Source organism: Cupressus sempervirens, chromosome 7 (genome assembly GCF_028749045.1).
Source record: "Cupressus sempervirens isolate cs-2001-9-10 chromosome 7, ASM2874904v1, whole genome shotgun sequence".
NCBI classification, from domain to species: domain Eukaryota; kingdom Viridiplantae; phylum Streptophyta; class Pinopsida; order Cupressales; family Cupressaceae; genus Cupressus; species Cupressus sempervirens.
This window is the reverse complement of record NC_143124.1, coordinates 661,467,031-661,480,637: the sequence shown is the minus strand read 5'-3', so window position 1 is coordinate 661,480,637 and position 13,607 is coordinate 661,467,031.

Sequence of the window (13,607 nt, the reverse complement as noted above, 5' to 3'; positions counted from 1 at the left end):
AATGAGACATGAATTTGAGATGTCTATGTTTGGAGAAATCAAATTTTTTGTTGGCTTACAAGTACATCAACTCAAAAATGGAATATTTATTACACAATCAAAGTACATCAAAGAGATTCTTAAAATGTTTGGACTGGAGGAATCCAAACCAGTCAGCACACCAATGGCCACAGGAAATAAGCTATCCAAAAATGATGAGTCAGCTGAAGTCAATCAAATAATGTACAGATCCATGATTGGAAAATTACAGTATGTAGTACACAGCAGACCAGACATAGCATTAGCAGTTGGAATAGTGGCTAGGTTCTCTGCTAATCTTAAAGAAAACCATCTTATAGCAGTAAAAAGAATAATGAGATATCTCAAAGGAACTGATAACTTTGGTCTATACTAAAAAAAGAGTGAGAAATTTGAACTCAATACATACACTGATGCAGATTGGGGAGGAAACATTGATAACAGAAAAAGCACAAGTGGAGGTGCATTATTTTTAGGCAAAAGGCTAGTTACCTGGACTAGTAAGAAACAAACATGCACATCCCAGTCCACTGCAGAGTCAGAATATGTGGCAGCTGCAGTCAATTGCACAAACATTGTATGGCTCACACATCTATTGAATGGAATGAAAGAAGAGGTAACCAAACTTGTGATATTGTATTGTGACAATACGAGTGCTATAAACATATATAAAAATCTAGTAATGCATGCAAAAACCAAGCACAATGCAATCAAGTATCATTATGTCAGAGAATTGGTAGAAGACAAACAAGTGAAGCTGGAGTACATTCACACAAAGGAACAAATTGCAGATATTTTCACCAAACCATTGCCCAAGGATGCTTATGAATATCTTAGAGGCAAGTTGGGGGTAATACCCCTAACTCAAGCAGTTTAAGGCAACAAGGAAGCTGTCTTGCATCAACAGAAATCAAACATTGGAACAGTAACAGGTTGATGCAAAGGATGACAGCAGGAACAGAAACTCCAAATCAGTCACAAGCATGGTGACAGAGGGAGAAAGACAAAGAAAAAGCCAAAGCTTATATTTTGCATGATAAAGATGCTTCATCTTTGGCATTTATGTCAAAGAGGGAGAAATATGATGAAACTGATCTATGCAAAGAAAGAGGGAGATATATATGAAAGAGGGAGATATATGCGATCAGTAGTAAAGATGCAGCAGCATAGAAAAGAAGCAGATAATATATACAATCAGTTTTGGTGGTAACTAAGTTGATCCATTGATCAGTTTGGTTTGCCATCAATGCCAAAGAGGGATATTGTTAGAAATGATTGAATTGATAATAAGAGTTGTTGGAATGATAAAGAATGTTCTCAATCATTATTTTGTCATTGATGTCAAACTTGCTACTTGCAGGAATGACAATTGCTTTAGTGATCCAAATACTATCAATTAGCTGGTTGACAAGGTGGTGGCAATCAATAAGATGTAACTAGAACACCTAGAGAAAGGTTGAAGTTATGATGTTGTAATGAAGTACTAGGATCAGCTAAGCCATTGATGAAAAAGTGTATTTGATAACATACTATAAGATACAGAAAAAAGGGCACACTGAAACATATTAAAGAGGTTAGGTGTTAGCTAAGTCTTTTACAAAGCTCAACTAAGAGAAGGTGCTGAGTATATCATATAAGCCGAGTGATCTTCAGGTGCCGAGTAAAGAGTAGGTGCTGAGTAACACAATTTTTTGTAGGTGTCGAGTAACACAGTTTTATGTAGGTGCCGAGTAACACAGTTTTCTGTAGGTGCTGAGTAACACAATTTTCTGTAACTGTCGAGTAACACAGTTTTGTGTAGATGCCGAGTAACACTGAGATGCCGAGCATCAGTAAAACAAATAATGTCGAGTTGCTGCATTATTTCGAAGATCGAAGATTCGCCAGAACTAAGCCGACAAGGTTATTCCTTAGAAGTTTGTAAATTAAATAGAAGATAAGAATGATGAGCTTGTGGCACAGAACACCATGTAAAACATTTTTGAGGATACAGCTGGCGAAGTTTCTAGAAGAGAACAAGATATGGGGTAGATACATTGTATTTTACCTAATCCATATTGAAACCCTAAAAGTGAAGAGGGAGAATTGAGCGGCAAAGGTATATCAGATCTCTATATAAGGAGTCATTAGTTAATGAAAAAAATTAATGAGAGAGGGGTGGTCAAGCATGAAAGTGTAAAGTGTTGAAGAAGGTGGAAAAGAGGAAAGAGAGCATAGTTACTCTGTTTCAATAAGAAGACTCCTGATATGGATGCATTAGTACAGTGAGTTAGAAGACTCAAGGAGATGAAGCTTGAACAGATGACAAGCAGTCAGAGCTGAAGAGATAAAAGCCAAGCATAAGGACTAAACTGAAAGTGTGATCTAAAATCTACAAAGTATGTTGTAAGTTATATCAGATCAAAAGTTCATTGTTGTTACTTTCTAGCAATTGTAACAATTAGTTTAAATCCTATGGACTTAGGTTGGTTTGATAGCCATGAGATAAATCCTTTAATAGGGTGACATTCCCAGTGAATGTTCTAAAGTCCTTTAACCAGGCCCATTCCTAACAGTTTGGTGAAATCCTCTAACAAGGTCACATTTAACAGTGTGTTGTAAGCCTTTAACAGGGCATCACTTCAGAAGAGTGAGAATCAAGTAGCATGTTACTGGTGGTTTTTCCCAAATTGGGTTTCCACGTAAATCATTGTGTCATGTGTTGATCTTGCATGTTTTACCTTTGCATGTTGATTTACTGTAACTTGCTAATATGATTGATTTAAGCTTGGATGGTTAAAAGGTTTATGAGTTCACTACATTTGGTAAAAAATAAAAATAAAAATTATTAGGGCATTTGGGACCTTGAATAACTGATTCACCCCCCCTCTCAGTTATTCTAAAAGATTCAAACAAGTTCAACATGTATGAAAACTAGAATCAATGAAAATCTCAACATGTATAAAAACTAGAATCAGTGAAAATCTCAACATGTGTAGACTCTAAAAGTAAAAACTAGCTTCAATGAAAATCTCAACATGTAAGTTTATAACATCAACATGTTTTTTAAAAAAATAAACATCTACAATAGGACATTGAATGAAGGGTATAAATTAACTTCTATAAACATAATTAATTATTAGATAGAGTCTTAGACGTTGGTAAGACCAAAGCACATAAATTAATTTGAATTGAAATTGGTAAGACCACAGCGACTAGCCTACTACTTGACTCACAGAAGTTAGAACTTGAAGTTGAGAAGCTGCTATAATTGCCACTCTGCCTAGACTAGCTCAGCACACACTATCATTAGAATCCTCCTCATTTATTGCATATAATATTTCATTGTTTGCGTTGTGATTTCTTCATATTCATTATTAGTATGCATGCCAAAGTCAACTTCATCTTCATTGCTTCCAATATCAAGACATGAATCATTGCCACTGCCACCACCACTACCACTTGGGTTTGAAATGTTGGTCATCCCTCTTCTTTGAAATTTGTTTCTCCAAATTTTGAGAGCCCTATCATAAGGGAAACTATCTACCTCATATCTAGAATTATAGAGCCTCAAACAATTATCCAAATTTTTTTCTAATTTGTTTCTAAGCTTTGACTTCAGGAAGTCCAAAATACTAAAAACTCTCTTATCCTCCACTCAACCTAATATCATTGTCAAACATAAATCAATAAGCTTGAAATATTATGGTATTGACTCTCTCAATTGATTTCTCTAACCAAGGTTTTTTCAAAGCTTTATTACTACTCCCTCTTCACTTGGATTCTCCATAAGATCATATTGTTCCCTCATTATGTTTGCAAAAGAATATGATTGATCTCTCAGTCAAGATTTATCTAAAATTCCATTTATAGTTAATCCATTGATTACTTTAGGTTTGCAAAAATGTTGAATCAAAGTCATCATCCTTCTTCAAAAATCACTAAGACTGTTTAGAGACCATTATTGAGGACATTTCTTTGAGCAATTCCTTTGGAGGTAATATGAATCTAATTTGTGATGAAAGATTGTAGCAAACTCACTTGACAGAGTCAAGCACAGAGTCTTTGATCTTCTTGAAGTCTTCACTTGTAATATGTGAAAGTACCTTATTTGGTTCTAATTCTACTTTGATTCCTACTTCGTTGGGGTTGGACTAGGTGTCACACGGGCATAGTGTTGCACGGGTATGTCAACTCTATGTACCCTAGCACATACCTCATCATTTGCACCAATATGTAAAAAGTTCCCAGGATTGTTTAAATATGTGATTTCTATCCACTTTGCAAACTTTGATTCATCTAATGGTTGTAATCAATAAAGAGTATCTAGGCTATTACATGTCATTTTATGCAACTTGTTATATTTTGCAATGTACATAGCTCTTTGTTGAACCTTTTTCATAATATTTTTCATGTCTTGTAGCATGGGGAGAATAGATGCTAAAGTTAAAGAGTATCTTAACATTAGTTAGACTTGAATATAGCTGAGGGAATATGTTTCGCATAGAGTGGATTACTCTAAGCAATGACAGATACTTAGAGAATACTTGATGCACTAATCCATCCAAAGAGATCCATCTAGTATCATTGTCTTTAAGAAGCTTCCTCCCATCAATAAGTCCTTGAGCAAAGTGTTCAAATTCTCAGACTTGTTTTGGACTTCGAAAAAAGTATTGGTAAATCTCTTTGATTAAAGATTCCATTTTACTTACACAACCAAAATTGCTGACAATTCTAAAAGCTAGATTCATTTGATGGGCCATGTACTGAATGGGAATAGCATAGGGTGCCAAATCATTTTTTATCTTTTTGCAAAGACCACCTTTATGACCTTGCATAACCGAAGCTCCATCCACTCCAACACACACCAACTTTTTGGAAATCTCCATGTTATCCATACCTCCATAATCAATTAGAGTATTCTTTAATAAATCATATAAATTTTTGGTTGTAGCACTACAATTCAATTTAACAATAGATAGTAGAAAGGGTTGACGACAAAGATTGTTTATATTATAAACATGCATGCACACTGAGGAAGTATTATCAATTTTTGTAACTTCATCTAGAGACAACACAATGAGATTTGACTATTTTATTTTTTCCTTCATATCTTCTTTTTCAACCTATGCAAGACAACTCACCCATTCCCACCTGTTGCTTACTGACCAGTGACTGTTCGAATAGTTTTGAACTATAAAAAAGTACAATAAACTAGTAATTTAAGGGTAGTCCATCATAGGATGCCCTCTACTCAAAATATAAAAGACTACAATTAATTGAACAACTTTTCCCATATTTTCCACTTACATTGCTTTCCCAGTGAAATCTTCAATGGAATCTTTTACTATAGAACGTGTCTCTCATAATTGCTTGTGTAACTCATATAATTTGGCATTCCTAATATGAAAATAGTTTTTCTTCATTTTCCAAGTTAGCATGGATTTTTCAACTCCATCTATAGTTTCCTTTTTCTAAACTTTATCGACATGCTTTTCTATGGTATCAAGTTTAAGTTGCAACCTCTTCTCCTTCTTTGTTATCTCTGTGCAAATCTTACATCTACATTCTATAGGAGGCTCACCATCAATTGGATTGGCCACATTGAACTAGTACTTTTCCACCTATTCTAATTGAGAATTCCTTTTGGACAGATCTCAACGAGATCAATCTTTTTTATTCCAATTTTCTTTTCCCCTTTTGTGCATGAACATGATTTATGGAATCACTTTTAGTTTTCTCACCCAACTCCAAGTCTATAATATCATTTTTTGACTCCCTACTTAGGGGAAGTGCCTCCAAATTATGTTCAAGTTCATCCTTGACTGAGATATCAAGTAAACCAACTTGAACTTCTTCAATATGGTCTCCAACTTATGATGAATCTCCTTTTTCAATATGCCCTAGAGATCTAATTTATGAATCTTGTAGGTTTCCACACTTCCACCACCAAAACATGTGGCTATGGTTATGCATTTTGGTAATGGTGGCTTCTCTTAGCTTTCAGGGATCCTATTGGAACTATTGTTACCCCTCTTGTTTGACATTGCAAATTGATAAATGTTGCAAAAAACAAATCAACTTGTTCAACAAAATGAAAAGAATTAAAGAGTGATGACGAAAAAGTCAAAGACTGTGACAATAGACTACATATAATAACAATAATATGATTCATTCTCATAAAAAAGGTACTATGGTACTACCCAATAAAATTTTCAAACCTATCTTAGTTTGTGAGATATCTAGTGAATAGTAGAAAATAACTAGTACTAGTTCTATATAAAGAATAAATTAAAATCACTAACCTTTTATGAAAACCACGGTCCATGAGTCAATGTGAAATGCACTAGCACTTTGAAAATTTGGTAGTAATAAGAAATGCCAGTCTCCAGACCAGAAAAGAGTGAATTGTGTAGAATAATAGTATCTTATACTACCAATCTAGGCTAGTGAATTACATGGGATTAACAAGCATGAATGTCAAATGTAGGAAAACCACACCTTCCTATGCAAGCCTGCAATAGGAAATAGTTGGCTAAATGGGGCTGGTGGTCAACACATGTCAAAAAAATGGTGGGCAACACCCAATCCAAGGGGAAATTAGTTGGTTGTAGTAATGGCAAAAGAACATTGTCCAATAAGAAACAACATCCAAAGGATGGCAAAAATTTTAAAATAAATGTATCCAAAACATATATTATAGTGGCAATTGGATCGAGATTTTTGACCAATAATGTGAAAACTAATGGGCAACTATTACAAGCATTGGACCCAAATCGTATAAATATCTGATAATGTGGTTGACCTGTGTTACACATGCTATTTACCAAATGACAATTGACCTATGAGATGGGATTTCCAAATGTCAAAGATTCCCCACTCAAGCAACCTCTAGTTAGCATTAAATCACTCAGCAAACACTAAGAAGTATTGTAACTCTTTAAGCACTAAAATATTAGTTCTCTAGATGTTTAATCTTATTAACCATAATTAACTTAGTTGTATACACATAAAAGAAATAGCATGAACACAAGTGAGACTAGGATTTAATGTGGAAACCCAATTTGGGAAAAACCACCAATTGCAACTAGTTACTATTTGTACTCTTCTAAAGTGAGCCCTATTAGGAGCCAACCTTGTTAAAGGTTACAAAAAACACTCTTAGGTGTGAATGTGTTGAAGGATTTAATAATTGTATTACAAGTGGCCTTGTTAGAGGTATTTAGACACTTCAATCTAGAAATGCCACCTTGTTAGAGGATTTTTCAAATAGTTGTTAAGCTAACTCTGTTAAGAGATTTGATACACTGCTACAATTATTAGAGAGTAACAATGATATGAGCTAATTGTTGATGCAACTATATTGCTGATTTTAGATCTCTATTCTGGCTTGGATACTTGATCCTCCTTGATCAAATAAGACTTTGTAGCTCAGTCAACTTAGGATACTCTATTATCCTTCCAATTTGCTTCCTTGGTTTATCTTTTCAATCCCCTGCTTCTTATATTCAATCCCACAACTTGAACTTATACTTATATCTTTTTCCTTGTCAAGTTGGCTTGAATACATTTATAAATATTTAATACTCATCCCTTAAGTCGGCTAGACTTAAGAAATCAATTCATTAAAATAAATATGTTGATTTAAGAAAATTCTTTGTTAGCCAACCCAACTTAGTAGACACTAACTCTAAATTGATTTTCCTATGTTAACCAAGTAAACTTGATTAACACTGCAACTTTGTAAACTTCCTTTGCTAACTGAGTGAGCTTGGTTAACACTGGTTCCATGTCAACTTTCCTTTGTTAACCAAGTGAGTTCAGTTAACATTGAACTTCTACAAACTTCTCTTTGGTGCCCAAGTGAACTCGGTAGAGACTATCTTCTAAACTTGGTTAATTCTAGAATGATTGGAAGACACTAGAAACTATTTTCATCACTTGAGTGAGCTTGGTAGAGACTAACTAGTAAAGATGTGATATTTTGTGTAACATCAAAGACAATATACAATTGATCATTTGTTTTCAAAAATCTCCCTCTTTGGCATTGATGACAACACAACATGTCATAATATAATGAAATTTTAGAGAAAAAAAAAGTAAGGATAATATCCTTAGTTTCATTATGATTCTCATCCATGAGAACTCCCTCTATTAGTGTGAGCTTATTCTGACATCAATCTCTCCCTCTGGAATAAATTTATGATTAATCTGATTACAATTACTATAATATCAAACTCTCCCTCTTTGATATCTACTCAAGCTCATTCTTCTCCTTTGACATTTTTGATATATGATAGAACTCTCCCTTTATTAGATGTAAAATTTCTCTGATGTATGATAGAACTCTCCTTCTTTGACATCTTATGCTAAAGATAGCATTTAGTGAACTTCCATGTACTTGATGTGTTGATTCATATGCAATCTATGCTTTACAATACTGCATCAATGTGAATGATCTTCAACATGCTTGGTTGATGCATCACTAAAATTTGAGATTTAGGTAGGGGAATCACCCCTATCTTACCTCTTAGATACAAAAATGCATCCTTAGTTACTGACTTGGTGAATATGTCTGCAATCTATTCTTTTGCATTCACATATTCCAATCTTACTTTCTTATCTTGCACTGATTCTCTCAAGAAATGATACTTAATTGCAATGTGCTTGGTTTTGGTATGCATTACAAGATTCTTGGAAATGTTAATTGCACATGTGTTATCATAGAAAACAACAATTGGATCTTTGATCTCTTCCTTCATATCTATCAAAATTGTTTGAACCAAACAATATTTAAATAATTGATTGTTGCAGCAACATACTCTACTTCTTTTGTTGATTGAGAGATACAGTTTTGCTTCTTGCTTGTCCAAGATACTAGCCTCTTTCCAAGAAAGAATTTTCCACCACTAGTTATCTTCCTATCATCAATGCTTCTCACCCAATCAGCATAAGTGAATGCTTTCAACTTGAATTTGCCTCCTTTCTTATACGACAAACCATAATCTTCAATACTCTTTAGATACCTCATGATTATTTTGATTGCCATCATATGATTTTCTTTTAGATTAGCAAAGAATCTTGCCACCATTGCAACTTCTAATGCTATATCAAGTCTTGTATGCACCACATATTGAAGTTTTCCAATCATTGATCTGTATGTAGTCTGATCTACTTCTTTTGAATCATCATCTTTGGAAAGCTTATGTCTAGTAGACATAGGTGTTGCAACTGGTCTAGAATCTTTCATTTCAAACTTCTTCAGTATCTCCTTGATGTATTTTGATTGAATAATATAGGTACCATCCTTCTTTTTTTGAATCTACAAGCAAACAAAGAATTTGATCTCTCCAAATATTGATATCTCAAATTCCTTACTCATTTCCTTAGAAAAAGATTTACATAGATCATCATTTCTAGTAAACAATGTATCATCCACAAAGATTTTTGCCAACACAGTCTTCTTATTTTGTCCTTCTTTGATGTATAGGTTTTTGTTATCATTAGTTCTTTGAAAACCAATATTTATGCACTACAACATTTGGGGTCAATTTGCAATGGTGGTGTAATTTGTGGGTGATTTTTTTTTTTTTTCATTGCAATTATCCTTGACATCATCGCAATACTGACATTGGCATTGTAATTATGACATCAGCCTAATTATAAACAAAAAAAAATATGACATTAATAATTCCTCATTTGTTTTGATTGATTGTGGAGAGTTGTGTGTGAAAGAGGGTGGAGAGCTCTAAATGAGAGTGGAGTGCTCTGAACATTGGTGGAGATCAATGGAGATCTAGGATTTCATTGTTGTGCCTTTATGATTGTTGCATTTTGTTGTCGTGCCCTTGTGATCTCTACATTTCATTGTTATGCCCTTGTGATTTGTGCCCTTTCTTTGTGATATCATTGTCATGTTGTGCCCTTGTGATCTATGTGGCTTGCTCTACTATTCTCTTCAAGGGGAGAAGAGGTACCTATGTAAATGTTCTTTTCTTTTACTTCTAAACATGTATATCTTTATATTTCCTTCTAAACATGTATATCTTTGTATATACAAAGAGATCTTTTTAAGGTGCTTATAGCACAATAGAAAATTTGATCCAACTACATACATATTCCAGAATCTAAATAATAAAACAATAAAACTCACTCAACTCGTGCTAAATGACTTACCTCAAGATCCTACACAAAATTAATTCAAACCAAGAAAAATGGGTAGAGTTCACAAGAAATTTTACAAAAACATATCATAGTAGATATTTTTAGAAAGAAACAAACCATAACCCAATTAAATTGGTCTTGTTGCTAATTAGCTAGGTTGATTACAAATTCATGTAGAACTATCATCAAATTAGGTACAATAAAATGAATAGTCAGTTGTTCCCAGCTAGTAAGATCAAACACAGTTTTCCAAGGTGATAAAATTGTATATGTAGATGCATCACTTGCATGCCAAGAATGAATCACATTCCCCAACTTATAACAAATGGTTGGATATAAAGGCTCCAAACACTGGCCCAACAATGGAAGCCAAGGATGTGACCATGCATGTATTGGCACAGTCTCCCTATGAGGATCCCAAGTATCTACTGTTGCTACTAATTTGGCCATCACTATATGATCCATAATGTTATGAAGTACTGAAACTAGTACTAACTTTTTCCATGTCTCTAGAAAATGTAGCATAGGTTTAGGGTCCCTTGGCCCCCAAGAATTTGTAGCAGCCATTCTCACTACTAGAAGAATAAAGTGAAGAGTTGAGTGTAAGGAGTTGAAGAAACAAATTTTGCTTATGTGTAAATGCCATAATCATGAGGCTCACTCCCTTGTAGAAGCCTCTGTCACAATGGTATTACCTCTAAACCATGCAAAGGATGTTGAAGTGGTTCCCAATCTTGTAACACTCTTATAAGAAATGGCAAAGAAAATGCAAATGCAATACATGACAAATTACACAACTTGTAGTTCTCCTGATAGTTGGACTATAAATTCTCAAAGACACTTGTAAATGATTCCAATGTCACAGTACCTACTGCAACACTTTCCTGGATTCTATCCAGTGCTCCCATAATATCATCTATGTTGACTAGATGTTGTTTTATTCATGTAGTCTCTTTCTAAAGTCACCCCTTCTCCTTCTAGTATATTGCCACAGACTCTCTCTCTCTCCCTCTTGTGCCTTAAATTTTGATCAAGCTTTTGAATATCTTCCTCTGCCATATCTAAAATCAACTTCACATTGTGTTGTAACTCTGGCATAGGTGTTTGATCCTCAATAGCTTTTATTTCTATTTTCACAATTTAAGTAAATAGGGAAGAGAATGTGTATGGCTTGTGATCATTTGGATCATTTGGGTTTGATTTGAGATATGTCACTTCGACTTTAGTATTAATTTTAATGGAAAAAAAAAAGTTTTTTAATGGAAAGGAAATTCAATAAAAAAAAATTTAATGATAAATAACTTTATTAATAGAAGTAGTAATGTAAAATCTTTACATATAGATTTTAGTATGCTTTTAATAGAATAAATTCTTCATGTAATGTGTAGGAAAATTAATAAGTTATTTCATATAAATATAAATAAAAATAGAAATTATCTATTATTTTCTAATAATAATAAATTCATATTATATATGTGAGCACATGTTAATATGTATATATGTGTGTGCATGTACATTTCTTATATTCATTTACTTATTGGCCCACAATCTATTAATCTTTATATGATTTGTAATTGAATATAGCTGCAAAGACACGTCATTGAGAACCTTCCATTCATCTAAATGATTTAGACCTACATATCATTCTTATCCATTAGATGTCAACCATAAAGTTCACTAGTCCAATAATCCACATACAATTAAGAGTTAGCATGTATCATTAAATTGAAAGGTTAGAAAACAAGAAAAAGAAATATAAACAATGTCATGAAAGATTTTCTCAAGGGGAACTGGAGATTAAAAGTCAAGTGTAAGTTCTAAAATCTCTTGTACTAGCTATTGTTTTGGAAGATTTAAATGGAGTTCACAAAGATCCAAAGCTAGATAAGATTAGACCTACTTGCATAACTTGATTTGGTGAGAGGGGAATGTGGATATTTATGTGATGTTAGAGATTAAATTATAGAGAAAAATAATTGAATAGAATAGTACTCACATAGTCCCATCAAGGGAGGAAAATTCACAAGATTTGCATAGCTTATTCCCTACATCAATCATGGTAAATAAATATATTTAGCATACTGAAATTGAGAAACACAAGCACACTAAGACACTCACACAAAGAACTTCCAACACAAAAATCTTTGATGATTCTATGAATGATCTGCACATTGAAAATCTCCACGCATGGTTCATACAACAATAGAATCAAGTAAGACCTTCCTAAGGAATACAAGAAGGAATCTTATTCTCTCAAATGATCAAATTTGTGAGGTGATATGAATGGGAGAAAGATAGTCCAAATAAGTAAATAAAATGAAACGAGATTTTTGTTGATGCGGTAGATGCAGATATAAATAGAGCATATTTATAGGGGTGAGATGAGATTATTGGGTGAGAAATATGAAGAAGAAAGAGTGATAAAATAGATAATTCTTTGTGTTTGATCACACTCTATGATCAGGAAGAAAGAGTGCTTAAAAGGATGAAAAATAAAAAATGATAGGTTTTGTAGTTATCATTTGTTTATTATAGACAACGTATATAGTGTTTAGGCAAAATATATTTCATCTTTATATCAAATTTTCCAACTTAATTATTGGGATTCACAAAAACAACATATATTTACAACAAAATGTACTCAAATGATACCGTATGGTCAAATTGTATTTATATATCAAGTGCTCTATAGCCTGTAGGCATATTTTAATGCAGTTCACTAAAGAAATACCTTGTTCAATAATTCTACCATCTTCAAAACCATATGTACAAATATAAACATCAAGTACAAAATGTCTAATCTTTTTGTAGATATACACATTAATTACACCAAAAAAAAATTCAAAACCATATGTGTAGATATAAACATTAAGTACATGTCCAATATATTTGTAGATATACACATTAATCACACCAAATTTTTCTTTCAAAATAAACAATATGTGCAGATATAAACTTTAAGTGCAAAATGTCCAATATTTTTGCAAATATACACATTAATTACACCAAATTTCACTTTCAAAACCATATGTGCAGATATAAACATTGAGCATAGCATGCCTAATATTTTTTTAAATATAAACATTAATTACAACAAACTCAATAAGGGTACAAGAATAAGTTATTCCCATTAAGAAGGATAATGTCAAATAATACAAGGGAATTTGATCAAAATAGGGAGACAATCGTTAGATTGTTGTCTAACTTTAAAGAGAACATAATGACAAATGTCATTGTCCTTGCAAGAGTTGTAACAACTTAAAGACAAGAAGAATCAAAATCAAAACAACTAAGAGACATTTTAGGGAGAATGGTCACAATGAGGGGGGGTTTGATTATCATCAATTGGTAAGTTTTTTATTATATTGTTTTTGCAATTAGTATACATATGAACCATGGAACAAGGGTTTAATTATCATCATTTTTATATAGGTCGATCTCTGCAG